Consider the following 15,106-nt stretch of genomic DNA (forward strand, 5'->3'; position numbering starts at 1 on the left):
GCTCCCAGCTCCATGGGGAGTCTGCTTCTCCCTCTGACCTCCCCTCTCATGCTCTCTCTCTCACTCTGTCTCTCTGTCTCTCAAATAAGTAGATAAAATCTTTAAAAAACAAACCAAAAAAAAGACACTACAAAGAAAGAACTACAGGCCAATATCCTTGGTGAACATGCATGCAAAAATTCTTTTTTTTAATATTTTATTTATTTGCCACAGAGAAATCACAACTAGGCAGAGAGGCAGGCAGAGAGAGAGGAGGAAGCAGGCTCCCCGCGGAGCAGAGATCCCGATGCAGGGCTCGATCCCAGGACTCTGGGATCATGACCTGAGCTGAAGGCAGAGCCTTTAACCCACTGAGTCACCCAGGTGCCCCCATACATGCAAAAATTCTTAATAAAACCCTAGCAATGATGAACATACATGCAAAAATTCTTAATAAAACCCTAGCAAAGTGAGCTCAGCAGCTAATTAAAAGGATCATGCTCCATGACTAAGTGGGGCTTATCCCAGCAATTCAAGGGTAACTCAGCATTCAGCATATGTAAAGTGAAGTTATAGCACGTCAACATAATGAAAAAAAATACGTAATTATCTGAGTCGATGCAGAAAAAGCAGTTGACAAAGTTTAACATCCTTTCACAATTAAAACTCAACAAAATAGGTACAGAAGGACCTTAACACCACGTATGAAAAACTTACAGGTAACTTCATAATCAACGGTGGAAAAAAACTAAACGTTTCCTTCCAGGATCTAGCACAAGACAAAGACGTCTACTCTTGCCACTTCTTTTAAACATGATACTGAAAGTCCTGGTACAGAAATTAGACAAGAAAAAGAAATAAAGCCATCCATACAAAAGAAGAAAATTATCTCTATTTGCAGATGACAAGATCATACATAGAAAACTCTAAAAACTAAACAATAATAAACCTGTTATAAATAATAAACAAATTCAATACGGTTGTGGGATACAAAGTAAACATACAAAATCAATGGATTTTACACAAACTATCCAAAAAAATATTTTTAAAAAACAATCTCATTGGGGCACCTGGGTGGCTCAGTTGGTTAAGCCGCTGCCTTCGGCTCGGGTGATGATCCCAGAGTCCTGGGATCAAGTCCCGCATCGGGCTACTTGCTCAGCAGGGAGCCTGCTTCTCTCGCTGCCTCTGCCTGCCTTTCTGCCTGCTTGTGTGCACTCTCTCTCTCTCTGGCAAATAAATAAAAAATCTTAAAAAAAAAAAAAAGCAATCTCATTCACAATAACAAGAAAAAGAACAAAATGCATAGGAAATAACTTACTCAAAGTGTTGAAAGAACTTCACATGAAAATATTGATGAAGAGAATTTAAAAAGACATAGATAAATAGAAAAACATCCTATGTCCATAGATTGGAAGAATTAATATTGTTAAAGTGTCCATACCGCCCAGAGTTATCTACAGATTCAATGCAATCCTTATCAAAATCCCAATGGCATTTCTTATGGAAATAGAAAATAATCCTAAAATTCATATGGACCCACAAAAGACTCAGAATAACCAAAGCAATTGTGGGCAAAAAGAACAACGTTAGGGGTATCACACTTGCTGATTTCACAATTCATTACAAAACTACAGTAAACAACAGTATGGTATTGGCATAAAACAGAAATGACCAATGGAACAGACTAGAGAACCCAGAAATAAGTCCACACGTAGGTCATGATCTTTGACAGGAATGCTGAAATGAGAAAAAAGTGGTCTCCTCAGTAAATGGTGTTGGGAAAACTGGATGCAGAAGAATGCGGAAGAATGAAGTTGGACCCTGATCTAACGTCGCACACAGAAATCAACTCAAAATAGAGTAAAGACTTGAATATAAGACCTGAAGCCATAAAATTACTAGGGAAGAACATATGAAAGAGTTTCTTGACATTGGTCTGGGCAATAATTTTTTGGATGTGGAGACCAAAATCACAGCCAACAAAAGGAAAAATAGACAAATGGGGCTACATTAAATTAGAAGCTCTGCACAGCAATGGAAACAATCAACAGAGTGAAAAGGCAACCAACAGAATGGGAGAAAATATTTACAACCATATATTTGATATCCAAAATACATAAAGAAGTCATACAACTCAGTAACAAAGCAAAAATAAATTTTTTATTTTTTTTTTATAACCCAACATTGGTGGGAATGTAAAGTGGTAAAGCATTATGGAAAATAGTATGGAGATTCCTCAGAAAACTAAAAATAGAACTACCTGATGATCCCGCAATCCCACTTCTGGATATATGCCCAAAAGAAATGAAATCAGGATCTCAAAGAAATAATCACTCCTATGTTCATTTCAACATTATTTAATAATAGCCAAAGTAATGGAAACAACCTAATTGTCCATTGAAGAATGAACGGAGAAAGAAAATGTGGCATGTATATACAATGGAATGTCATTAGCCAAAAAGAAGGAAATCCTGCCATTTTCAGCATGGGTGAACCTGGAGGACATTGTGCGAAGTGAAATAAGGCAGACGCAGAAAGAGAGATACTGCCTCATCCCATTGTACGGGGAATCTAAGGAAGTTGAACTCACAGAAATCCTAGATAAGTGGTTACCAGGGGCTGGTGGGAGGGGAAATGGGGGAATGTTGGTCAAGGGATACAAAGTTTCAGTTGTGCAAAATGAATAAATTCTGAAGACGTTATGTAAAACCAAGTGACCATAGTTAATACTTTATTGTATACTTGAAATTTGCTAAAAGAGTAGATCATAAGTGTTCCCACCATATTCAAAATGTAATTATATAAGGTGACTAATATGTTAATTAGCTTAATTGTGGTCATTATTTCACAATGTATTATGTATATCAAGTCATCAAATTGTGCACCTTAAATACATACAGTTATTAACTGTCAAATATTTCTCAACTTAAAAGAAGAACAACACCCTATCTTCTAGAAGATTATAGTCTGGGGGTGGAAGCAGATACCTAGACAAAACTCTGGGTAGTGTGATTAGAAAAGAACCACAGGCTCCGTGCCAAACAGACATCCTCACAGCCACCAAGGCATAGCCCTAGGCTTCACGGTCATCCAGTTGTGAAGACCAGTCCTGAAAGTGACACCTGACAGCACCCACAAACCACTACAGCAAAGGACTCACTCTCTAGTCAGCTTGCGAATGACTCACTCAGAATTGGCCTTGAGACCCAAGACCTCAAGAGAATATTAGGCTGGGGGGAGGGGGTAGATTTCGAACAATTATTTTAAAAAGTAAAGAAATATGGCCACTTTGACACAAAGATAATAAATCAGGCTGTGATGGTTAAATATTGAGGCTCCATTTGGGATTTTTACCAGTTCTCATCAGTGTTTATCTACTTTCTATTTTATGGACCCGTTTTCTCTTTACAGGTGGAACCAACTGGTATTGTAGTCAGTGGCCTCACTGGGATCTGGAACGACGAGTGATGCTCTGTGCTCGAGAGGCATTAATAGATGCTTTGGAACACTTAGGGGAATGTTTGAGCTGAAAGGGAGAGAGTGACATTATTGCATTTTCTGAGTAACTTCGTTTTTTTTTGCCGTGCGGAAAATTAGAAGAGTTTTGGAGTATGGAGAGTGCCTGGCTGCTTCTGTAGGAACTGAGGAGATTCCTAAATATACGGGAATAACGACACGAGCACGTCCTCTGTGTGGAGCACAGACTGCACGCCCACCCGGTCATCTCGCCTGCGTGAGGGTCGCTGACAAAGAGCCAGTGAACAACATAAGGAACCTTCTCCAGGCAACAGACCTACTCATTGAGGCACAATTCATACCTAGACTGTCTGGCTCCTCGGCTCCTGTTTCTCTTCTTCTTTTTTTACAGTTTTATTGAGATATAATATCATTGACGTGTATTTAAGGTGTACAACTTGAAGGTTTGATACATGTGTACATTGTGAAATCATCACCACAGCTGAGCCACTAACACACCCATCACTTCACATCATTACCATTGCATGTGCGTTTGTGCGGGAGATTCAGGCTTCATCGCTGGAGCAGATGCCAAGTGTGCAGTTCGGTTTGTTACCTGCCATCGCCGCGCCCGGCATCAACCATGTCGCCTTGCCTCTGAGTAACAGGACCCAGCTGGGGGAAGAGTCCTGCTGTTTGGGAGAATTGCTGCTACCAGGGCCCACTCAGGAGGAAGCCACCCCGATAAGGATAAGTTCAAGGCACGGAAGGAAGACAGCCCGAAAAATGTCAATGAAGAGCAGAGAGAGAGGGAGGGAAGAGGGGAGGGTATCTCTGTGAGGGAAGCGGAGGCCAGACCAAGAAAGACTTTGCAGATGAGGAGTTTACTCTACATGGGAGGGAAGCCAGTAAAAGATGCGCCACGTTCATGGACCAGAAGACTGCTGTCGGGCAGCTGTCCTCTCTTCCAAAAGTCGCCCGTAGATTCAGTACAATCCCTACCAAAATCCCGGTCAGGACTTTTGTAGCAATTGACAAGCTAATTCAAAAGGCTACACAAAAAGTGTACAGAATTCAAAAGGCTAAGAATAGCGCAGACGATTATGAAGAGGAGTTGGAGGAGTCGCAGGAGTAGCTTAACCTAATGGGTTTATGACAGCGGCCACCACAGGGCTGAGGGGAGGCACAGAGACAAGAGCTGCACACCCCGGAGCCAGAACCTGCCGATCATCACGCAGCCTGGCATCCCACTGCCCACTGAATGAGGTGCTCAAATCTCCGGTCTACAGTGGATGGCCCAAGTTCTGGTCAGAACAGAACCAGAATCCTGGGAGCCCTCACCCCCGCCCCACCGCCACTCGGGCTGATTGCAAGGGTGCAGTGGCGTCCAAGGCTCCACAATGACCAGGACATAATGTCAGGGACCTGCTCTGCCCAGACCGCCATACGAAAACGAACACGTCACTGGACTGAAGTGACTGGTTTTAACAGAAAGCCAACAGGCAGGGCACCCTCCTCTCAGTCCGATTGCTGGATACAAAGTTTCAAGATGGAAGAGAGAGAAAAGAATGATGGGCTGGAGAACAGTGGCAGCAGCTGGCATCTGACATCTGGACTCAGCAGATGAGCTGAAAGCACAGGGGCTTTGGCATAGGGTGTTACTATCAGCCTGAGCAAAAGCACTTGAAGGACAGGACAGGCGGCCTCCGGTTTGGGGACTTAAATCAAAACACAGAATAAAAAGGCAACCTATGGAGTGGGAGAAGATATTTGCAAATGACCTATCTGAGAAAGGGTTAGCATCCAAATACATAAAGAACTTACACGACTCAACACTCAGAAAACAAATAATCCAATTTAAAAATAGGCAGAAGAAATAAACAGTCATTTCTCTAATGAAGACCTCCAGATAGCCAACCGACACATGAAAACATGCTCAGCTTCACTCAGCGTCAGGGAGGTGCAAACCAAAACTACAAAGAGAGTTCCCCTCACACCTGTCAGAATGGCTAAAACCAAAAACACAACAAGTGTTGGCAAGGGCGTGGAGAGAAAGGAACCCTCGTATGCTGTTGGTGGGGAGGCAAACTGGTGCAATCACTGTGGAAAACAGCGTGGAGGTTCCTCGAAAAGTTAAAAATAGAGCTGCCCTACGACCTAATAATCACAGTATTGGGTATTTACCCAAAGAACATGAAGACACTAATTCAAAGGGATCCATTCACCCCGAGGCTTATAGCAGCGTTATTTACAATAGCAAAATTATGGAAGCAGCCCAAGCGCCCGTCCGCTAAAGAACAGATAAAGAAGGTGCGGTGTGTGCGCACAGGAGTGTTACAGCCACACAAAAAAATGAAAGCTTGCCATTTGCAATGACAGGGATGGAGCTAGAGAGTATGATGCCAAATGAAATAGAAAAAGACAAATACCATATGATTTCACTCATATGTGGAATATAAGAAACCAAACAAATGGGCAAGGGGGGAAACGGGGGGGACCAAGAAACAGACTCTTGACTACAGAGAACACAGTGATGGTCACCAGAGGCGGGGGGGAGATGGGGGAAATGGGAGAACGGGACTGAGGGGAGCACTTGGCGTGATGGGCACCGGCGACGTATGGAAGTCCTGAGTCACACCTGACTCACACCTGAATATAACACTGTATGTTAATGATTCTGGGATTAAAACTCCATTAAATTAAAATTTCAAAAAACGAAATAAAACACACCCAAAAACTGAACCACCCGTCTTGACTCCAGCCCATGCCACACCACCCCATCCACCAGCGACTGATTCAGAGGTCTGTGTTCCTTGGAGCTGGGAGGTAACAGAAGGTATATCATCGGTTTCTGCTCCCAGGCTTGGCACAAGCTCCTAAAACCCTCATAATTTCCCGGGTGATGAGAGCACTAGGAACATCTTGTGTTCTAATATTTAGTCTTTGACCCAGTCCCTACACAAGGCTCTCAAAACCCTTGTAATTTACTAGGTTACCGGAGTGCCTTTTGTTCTGTAAGACGTATCTGCGTGGGCGCTTGGAGGGCCCCCAGGTGGCACCTGGTCACCAGTTAAGATCAAGCCCCAGTCAGAAGCTCAAAACTTTCCCTCTCCAGCCCCACCCTCCAGACAGGGGCTGGAAATGGAGTCAATGATCCATCCAGACTATGTGACGAAGCCTCCGCAGAATCCAAAACCACGGGGTGCAGGAGCTTCCAGTCGGTGGACAGTCAGAGGTCCTGGGAGAGGGGCGCGCCTGGACCGAGCATGGGAACTCCATGCCCCTTCCGACATACTTCACCCTACACATCTCTTCCGTCTGGATAGTCGTTTGTGTCTTTATCATTTCCTTTAAGAAAGGGCAAATGTAAGTGTTTCCCTGAGTTTTGTGAGCAGCTCTTGCAAATTCATCAAATCCAAAGGTGTAGGAGTTCAGGGGAAACTCCGATTTGTGGCCAAGTCGGACAGAAGTTGTGAGTAACCCAGGGGCCTCCTGCTTGTGATTGGCATCCGGAGCGGGGTGGGCGCATCTGGTGGGACTGAACCCTTAACCTGTGGGATCTGGTGCTGTCTCCGGTTGGCCGTGTCAGAATTGAGTGAAGTTGTAATTCTCCCGGCTGGTGTCACAGAGACTTGCTCGGTGTGGGGTAAAACCCCCCCACGTGGTGACGAGAAGCATCAGAAGGTGAGTGTTCTGTGTGAGCGTGAGAGTCACGAAAGAGTAAGGAAGGTGAGCAGGAAAGGAACCCACAGTGGGGAAGAACTGGGGTTTCTGACTCAGGAGGGAGGATTGTGGATTTTACCCATTTAGCTCACCTGAGAAGGAACGCCAGGAAAACCAAAAGCTCTCTATAGTTTTACAGGTGTGTTTCACTTGGTATCATGATTTCTACCGTGTTACTTCTACTCTTGGTACATGAAGAGAAGCTGCCAGAAGCAGCAGCTGAACCCAAAGAGGTGAGCCTAAAGGTGAAAGCTGGGGGGCGCCTGGGGGCCGCCTTCAGCTCAGGTCATGATCTCCAGGTCCTGGGATCGAGCCTCATGTTGGGCTCCCTGTTCAGCGGGGAGCATGCGTCTCCTTCTGCCTCTGCCCCTCCCCCTGCTCCTGTTCCCTCTGTCTCTGTCTCTCTCTCTCAAATGAATAAATAAAATATTTTTTAAAAAAGTAAAAATAAGGGGCGCCTGGGTGGCTCAGTGGGTTAAAGCCTCTGCCTTCGGCTCAGGTCATGATCTCAGGGTCCTGGGATCGAGCCCCACATTGGGCTCTCTGCTTCCCCTCTCTGTCTCAGCCTGCCTCTCTGCCTACTTGTGATCTCTGCCTGTCAAATAAATAAATAAATAAATTTTTTAAGTAAAAATAAAAATAAACAAAGGGGAAAATTTTCATTGCAGACAGAAGAGACACTCTAAGCCAACAGACCTTTCCCTGACCCCTGGCCCACAAACCACCATGGATTACTGACTAGTCATGATTGTCAATGTCTCTACCCTCCTTCCATTTTACAGAGCATACACTTCACCTCACTTAACCCTCATAAGACTGGGGAAAGAAGAGCTAATGTCCCTATTTTATATCTAAGGTAATGGGGGACAAGGGGCAGGTGATGTGAGCATATTTGTAATGACCTACAAACCCCTTTATCTGTGGCTTTGCCTTCCCTAGTTGTAGTTACACGGTCAACCATATTCACGTAACTCTAATTACAGGATATTATCATAATTGCTCTCTTTCATTATTATTCTTGTTAGTGTCTTACTAGTTTCTAAACCCATATAAATTCGTGCCTAGTTTATAAATTAAGCTTTACTATGGGTGGCTCAGAGGGAACTACAGAGGGTGTCACCATGTCTGTGTGGCTTCAGGCACCTGCCATGAAGAAGCGGGGTGACTAAATCATAAGTAAATGTCACTGCCGCGCAGAAAGCTGGTCACCTGCCCCTGTTGCGGGTGCAGTCTCCTGCCTGCTGGCCGCGGGGGGAGGTGGGAACTGCTCACAGCCTGGCTGTGTCAGGGAGCTGAGGTCCTCAAGCAGACGGCGTCGTGGGGCCTGCCCACTCCCGCCTTGCTACTGGCGGGGCCGTTAGACTCCTCCTCACACAGGTCAATGGCGGGGGGGTGGGGGGATGAAATCCCCCTCCAAGCCGGATTTGTCCCTGACATCTTGATCTCAGTAGTTTGTGAAGTCGGCTGAATGGTCCGCTGCGTGTTCTCACTTCACTGTTTCCCTTCTTTGCTTCCTGGCAACGCTGCGGGAAGGACGATGATCACCCAGCTCTGCCTTCCCATGTGTGAGACTGGGGAACGGGCCTGGGCTGGGGTGGGGTGAAGGCAGAGACACACACAGGGGTGGCGGGCATGGCTGAATGGCCCTGAGGGCACTGGGTATTCCCTGGGTCCAGGTGAAGTGCAGGGAACGGAGTAAAGTTTTGAGGAGAGCGTAGGGAAGTTCTGGAGATTCCAAGGGCTGGGAGGAGATGTGTGGGCTGAGGTGGGTGGCCTGTGCAGGGTGGTGTGACGTCGTAGAGTCTGATGGACCCTGAATTTAAGGTGCAGGGAAAGATAGCCATCAGACCTTGTGTCTGTCAGCACCACGAGCAGGGCGAACACTCCCCACCGAAGATGCTGCCGAAAAGAAAGGCACAGAGCTCTGGGTCCCTGAGTATGACAGAAAGAAGACAGTAGAAGCCCCGTCTGTTGGACCTGCCACACGCCAATGGTCACCTCCCAAGGGGAATCCTTCACACACCACGTTCCCTGTGACCTCCCAGGTCTCTGGGCTCAGGTCGAGAGTGGGCTTGCAGAAAGGCACCAAAGAGCTCAGTCAGTCCTGCTGGCCCCCAGCCTCGGGACCCCCATTATTTTGGACACCTTGTGAGGCCCAGCCAGAGGAGCCCTCCACAGCCCGTTGAAGTTGAGGCTGGTTGCTGTTAAGGTCATGGGATGCAAGTGAAGCCAAAGGATGATGAAGCATTTGCTCTTGGGACTTGTAGGCAGGACTGTTCTCTTCCAGACCTAGACAGGCTGAGGCCAGAGTAGAGGCGACAAGCGGTCCCAGGGCTGGGACAAGGGGAACATCACAAACATGCAGGGACTGGTTGTGAGGTCCCTGGTGTCTCTCTGAGCATCTTGAAGAGACCAGAGCCCAGAAATCCAGGGGAGGCCGCAAACCATGGATTAAGTAGGATTAAGGGCTGAAAAGATAGAGAAGACTCTGGAAATCCTACACTCAGATCTGTCCTCAGTTGCCTACAAAGACCTTCTCCCCAGTAATTCTGCGAATCACTCTGGATGTCACAGAGCCACCAAAAGCTGGGGCAGAAATGACATGAGAGATTATCGAGTCCAGCCCCTCAGAGGATGCCTAGGCCTGGAGGAAGGAAAGAAATGACTCCCTCCTGACCCCTGGCCCAGAGTGTTCCCCTGGGAACAGCAGAGGGCAAAACTGGGGCACCACGCCTTTAATCTGGAAGAATCAAAGAGGCCAATGGGGAGCCTGAGGAAGAGGCAGGGAGGAGGGGACACATGAGAGGGGTGTCTGGGGTGAAGAACAGTCCCCTTTTATGGTTCTCACCTCTGGGCCTGTCCCATCAACTGCTCATGTGACCCTGCTCTGGGTGGAGACTCACACCAGGACTCTGTCCAACCCTGGCCCACTGGGAGTCCTGTGGAGTCAGACTCGGACTGGCAGATGGTGACAGAGGGAAGGAACAAGGCTACTATATCCCAGGAAATCGAGCATTTGGGGACTGCAGGTGTGACAAGAGTCTCTGATCACATGTCCTCTCTCACCATTACTATTCGACACAGTACTGGAAGTCTTAACCTCAGCAATCAACAACAAAAAGAAATAAAAGGGGCGCCCAGGTGGCTCAATGGGTTGAGCCTCTGCCTTTGGCTCAGGTCATGGTCTTGGGGTTTTGGGATTGGGCCCCACATCGGGCTCTCTGCTTGGCGGGGGAGCCAGCTTCCCCCTCTCTCTCTCTCTGCCTGCCTCTCTGCCTACTTGTGGTCTCTCACTCTCTCTGTCAAATAAATAAATAAAATCTAAAAAAAGAAATAAAAGGCATCCAAATGGACAAGGAAGAAGTCAAACTTTCACTATTTGCAGACAACATGTTACTCTATGTAAAAATCCCAGAACACTCCACTAAAAAATTGCTAGAACTAATATATGAACTCATCAAAATCACAGGATATAAAAATCAATGTACAGAAATCTGTTGCTTTTCTATACACCAATAATAAAGCAGCAGAAAAAGAAATCAAGGAATCGCTCCCATTTACAATTGCACCAAAAACAATAAGATACCAAGGAATAAACCAAACAAAGAAGTAAAAGACCTATACTCTGAAAACTATAGAACACTTATGAAAGAAGCTGAAGAAAATACAAAGAAATGGAGAAAAATTCCATGTTCATGGAAACAAAGAACAAACATGGTTTGTTGCCCAAAGCAATTGCACATTTAATGCAATCCCTATCAAAATACCACCAACATTTTTCACAGAGCTGAAACAAGCAGTCCTAAAATTTGTATGGAGCCACAAAAGACCCTGAAACAGCTAAACCAATCCTGAAAAAGGAAAGCAAAGCGAGAGGCTTCATGATCCCAGACTTCAAGCTCTATTACAAAGTCGTAGTCACTGGGGCACCTGGGGGCTCAGTCAGTTAAGCATCTGCCTTCAGCTCAGGTCATGATCTTGGGATCCTGGGATCAAGCCCTGTGTTGGGCTCCCACTCAGCCAGGAGTCTGCTTCTGCCTCCCCTCCCCTCACCCCCTCCTGCTCTCTCACTCTCTCTCTCTCAAGTGAACAAATAAATTCTTTAAAAACAACAACAAAAAGCTGTAGTCATCAAGGCAGTATGGTACTGGCACAAAAACATAGATCCATGGAACAGAGTAGAAAACCCAGAAATGGACCCACAACTCTATGGTCAACTAATCTTCAACAAAGCAGGAAAGAATATCCAATGGAAAAAAGACCGTCTTGTCAACAAGTGGTGCTGGGAAAACTGGGCAGCCACATGTGAAAAATGAAACTGGACCACGTTCTTATATCATACACAAAAATAAATTCAAAATAGATGAAAGACTTAAATGTGAGAATCCTAGAGGAGAACACAGGCAGCAACCTCTTTGACCTTGACTGTAGCAATTTCTTACTAGATATGTTACCAGAGGTGAGGGAATCAAAAGCAAAAATGAACTATTGGGACTTCATCAAGATAAAAACTTCTGCACAGGGAAGGAAACAATCAACAAAACTAAAAGGCAGCCAACAGAATGGGAAAAGATATTTACAAATGACATATCTGATAAAGAGTATCCAAAACCTATAAAGAAACTTATCAAACTCAACACCCAAAAAAACCCACAAATAATCCAGTTAAGAAGTGGCCAAAAGGCATGAATAGATATTTTTCCAAAGAAGACATCCAGATGGGCAGACAAGAAAAGATGCTCAACATGACTCATCATCAGAGAAATACAAATCAAAATCACAATGAGATACCACCTTACACCTGTCAGAATGACTAAAATTAACAACACGGAAAACAAATGTTGGTGAGGATGCAGAGAAAGGGGAACCCTCTTACACTGTTGGTGGGAATGCAAGCTAGTACAGCCACTATGGGAAGCAGTATGGAGAGCTTCAAAAAGTAAAATAGAATTACCATATGATCCAGAAACTGACTACTAGGCATTTACCCAAAGGATACAAAAATTCTGATTCAAAGGGGTACATGCACGCCAAAGTTTATAGCAGCATTATCAATAACAGCCAAATTGCAGAAAGAGCCCTAATGTCCACTGATGAATGGGTAAAGAAGATGTGGTATATATATATATGCAATGGAATATTTCTCAACCATCAAAAAAAAAAAAAAAAAAAGAAATCTTAACATTTGCAACAACATGGAGTAGGAAGACCATGGGCTCACCTCTTGTGGCATGGCTACTGAGAGAACACCCGCATCAGCATAAATACCCCAGAAAGTGACCTGAAGCCAGATGTAGACAAGAGGCTACAACGAAGTGGACCCACCCCCTCCGACATGCTCTTGGCAAGATCTCATCAAAGCAATGCCACAAGCCTGGCAGTGTGCAAGCAGCCTAGACAAGGGCCAACACCACTCCAGAGGGAGTCCTGCTCCAGGGAGAGGGGAAGATAACCACACACCAGTTTGACTATGACTCCAGACTGAGCTGGGGACAGACAGCTCATCCGACTGAAGGCCCCACCCACCAATAATTCATTTTTGGCAAACACCTGGTCTTACTCAACTCAAGCCCAAGGCAGCCCCAGACTGGCCACTGACACCACAGAAACCAGACTCTGCCCACAACAGACAGACAGCCATTGCAAGATGGACTAAAGGCAAACACAGCTCCACCACAATAGTAGGGCATCCCTGTAGCAACACACATAGGAAACACCCCTGAAGCACCATTTTTGGGTGAAAAGGAGACATTGCACTCAGGACCCCTTCTTCATAAGGCCACTACTTTCAATTGCGGGAGACATAGCTGACTTTCCTAACACATAGAAACAGACACAATAGACAAAATGAAGAGTCAGAGGAATAACCCCAAATGAAAGAGTAGAAAAAAATCAGAGCAAGAAACCTAATCAAAATGAAGATAAATAATGTGTCTGATAACAAATTTAAAGGAATTCTCATAAAGATACTCTCTAGAATTGAGAAAGGAGTGCAGGACCTCCATGAGACCCTCCACAAAGAGATAGGAGAACTAAAAAAGAACCAATTAGAGATAATGAACTCACTAAATGAAAATAAAAATAAACCACCTGGAATAAATAGCAAACAAGAGGAAGTAGGACAGATCAGCAACCTGGAGGACAGAGTAATGGAAAGTAATCAAGCTGAGCACATAAAAGAGGGAAAAAAGTACACAAAATGAAAATAGACCCACAGACCTCAACGACACTGTCAAGCATAACTGTTGCATGATAGGGATCCCAAAAGAAGAGAGAGAAAAGGGGAAGAAGATTAATTTGAAGAAATAATAGCTGAAAACTTCCTGAATCTAGGGAAGGAAAGAGAAATCCAGATCCAAGAGGCAGAGAGCCCCCAACAAAACCAATCCAAAGAGGTCTGCACCAAGGCACAAAGTAAACAAGATAGCCAGAAGTAGTGATGAAGAGAGAATTTTAAAAGTAACAAGAGAAAGGAAAGCAGTTACATACAATGGAAAGACCATAAGGCTATCAGCGGATTTTTCAGCAGAAACTTTGCAGGCCAGAAGGGAGCAGCATGATATATTCAAAGCACTAAAAGGAAAAAATCTGCAGCCAAGAATACTTATCCAGCAAAGCTTTCATTCAGAATAGAAGGAGAGAGAGAGAGTTTCCCAGAAAAACAAAATTAAAAGGAATTCATGACCATGAGCAAAACCAACCATGTCCCCATCACACACAATGCCATCAGCCTGTGGGTCCCAAATTCACAAACCCACTGCCCTCCTGCCCAAGTCAGAATGCACTGCCTGCCACCTGCTCAATGCCAAGTCAACACGCCTTCACCACAGACTGACAAGGAGTCAAACTGACACTCTTGCCCTCAAATTCCAGCCCCTGTGCTCAAGTTTGTGCACAAAAGTGGGCATAATTATAACAGCAGAATGAAGCAATCCAAATAGTGGCACTAATTCTGTGGAATACATATATAATGGATAAAAGGAGTGTGCTAGGCCAAGAACATCAACAAGCACATCAAAGAACAATACCTACAGCATGATTATGGTTATATCCTGGTTACAAAAGAAACAAACCCGGGAAGAATAAAACAAGACAAAAGCAGAGAGGATGACAAACCATAAGAGACTCTTAATCATAGAAAACAAACAGAGAGTGTCTACGGCCATACCACCCTGAACACGCCCGATCTCGTCTGATCTCGGAAGCTAAGCAGGGTCGGGCCTGGTTAGTACTTCGATGGGAGAAAACAAACAGAAAGTTGCTGGAGGTGAGGGCGGTGAGGGGACAGGGTAACTGGGTGATGGGCATCAAGGAGGACACATGATGTAATGAGCACTGTGTGTCATATAAGACTGCTGAATCACAGAACTCTACCTCTGAAACTAATAATACAGTATATGCCAATGAACTAAATTTTTTTAAAACCTCCAAAATTATTTAATTAATTAATTAAAATGGCCTCAGCAGAGGGGTGTCTGGGTGGCTCAGTCAATTAAGCATCCAACTCTTGATTTTCACCCAGGTCATCATCTGAGGGTTGTGAGATCAAGCCTGGCATCAGGCCCTGCACTGGGTGTAGAGCCTGCTTAAGATTTTCTCTCTCCTGGGATGCCTGGGTGGCTCAGTCGGTTAAGCTTCTGTTTTCGGTTCAGGTCATCATCCTGGAGTCCTGGGATCGAGTCCTACATCGGGAATCCCTGCTCAGCGGGGAGTGTGCTTCTCACTCTGCCTGCTGCTTTCTCTCTCTCTCTCTCTCTGACAAATAAATAAATGAAATCTTTAAAAAATTATATTTTGGGGGCGCCTGGTGGCTCAGTTGGTTAAGCGACTGCCTTCGGCTCCGGTCATGATCCCGGAGTCCTGGGATCGAGTCCCACATCAGGCTCCCAGCTCCATGGGGAGTCTGCTTCCCCCTCTGACCTCCCCTTTCACGCTCTCTCACTCT

This window comes from Meles meles, chromosome 17, assembly GCF_922984935.1.
Source record: "Meles meles chromosome 17, mMelMel3.1 paternal haplotype, whole genome shotgun sequence".
NCBI classification, from domain to species: domain Eukaryota; kingdom Metazoa; phylum Chordata; class Mammalia; order Carnivora; family Mustelidae; genus Meles; species Meles meles.